This window comes from Arachis ipaensis, chromosome B08, assembly GCF_000816755.2.
Source record: "Arachis ipaensis cultivar K30076 chromosome B08, Araip1.1, whole genome shotgun sequence".
Classification (NCBI taxonomy): Eukaryota; Viridiplantae; Streptophyta; class Magnoliopsida; order Fabales; family Fabaceae; genus Arachis; species Arachis ipaensis.
In genome coordinates, this window is record NC_029792.2 from 23,426,676 (window position 1) to 23,428,304 (window position 1,629).

Here is a 1,629-nt window from a genome sequence, read left to right on the forward strand (position 1 = left end):
GATATATTTATATTTTATATAAAAATTATTTAAAAAATTAAAATATGATAAATAAAATATTTAAAATTAAAAAAATATTTTAAATATTAAAAAACAAAATTAAAATTTAATCTAAATATTAAGAATTAGAGGAGTACTTTACTCAATTAAGTAAGTGTATGTAATAATAGTTTCAATGAGGAGATTAGTGACAATCGAACACTATCTACCGGGTGTCATGAACTATGAAACTATCTACTTCCATGATAATAATATTATTATCACATAATATTACGTTGTCTATCTTTTAATTGCGGCAAATATTATTATATTTTACGAAAAATAAAGAATACAACGCTTTAAATTCTAAGATATAAATTTTAAATTTTAAATCTTAAATTTTAAATTCTAATTTTAAGTTGTTAATATAAAATATAATAAATAAAAAAAATAAAAACTTTGTTTAATTAGAAAAGAATGTATATTTTTTACTTAATAAAAAGTGTTTAAAGATAAATGTTTAATTATTAGTTGTATTAAATGTGTGTTCTTTTAATTAGAAATTTAATTAGGTACATTTTAGTATTTTACTGTTATAAATGTGTCATCTATTAAAAAAAAAATAATAAATAATTACATATTAATAAATGCTTATACATAAATAAGGTATAACACTTCATATCGCCACCGTTCTAGTAACTTCTAGATCCTTGAGGATATATAGTCCCCACTAGTCTGTTTGTGATCATTCTTCTCCCAACAAAGTAGAAGCTTGCAAGGAAAAAGCACATGAAAACACAGAGAAATAGCAGCCACACTTGTGGGAAGATAATTTTGACGAGATTTTGTTATTATATAATATAATGTATATATTTATATTTAAACTGATTTATATATGTATATGAGGGAAGGGTGATTGTTTGTGTGTGTTTGAGGTCCTACCAACCGACTCTAAAGTCCTCCCAATATTTGGAGTGGGAGGAAGTGTCCACAAATGAACAAAACAAAACAAACAAACCAAACACAACAAGCAGATGCATTTATTAGAACTTACATAGATTTGTTGCCAAAATCACTATTGCAATAAAAATCATAATACTTCTCATCAATTCCAAATTTGGGGTCCAAATCACAATATGGACCTCTTTTTCTACTAATTGTAAAAATAAATAAATAAAGAAAATTCTTGGTGTGCAATTCTAAATATGAAAATTTGATATTCTAAAAGTTTATGGGTTTTTTTAATGTAGTTACTATATACTGCTCTTAATTAATAAAGAAACAAAGTAGTTGAATAATTCAATAATAAATTGTGCATAAAAAATGCGAATAATAGATAGGAAATAGATATTGTGAAACAATATGAAAAATCTAAAGTGAAGTATACTGTTACTTTTCCACTCCTATCAATAAGCTAAGAATAACCTGAATATCTGAATAAATAAAATTTCCCTTTTATATATGTCGTAATTGGCCAACAAAATTCAAATTAAGTTAATTAAATTATAATAGTAATCCTTTTTTCTTAATACTAACAATAATGAAATTTAAACCTAAAATTTTATACATACTATCTAATATTTTGTTACTTAACCTTTCCTACTGTCTTTCTAATTCTTAATTTAATTTTCATCTATTATTATTATTATT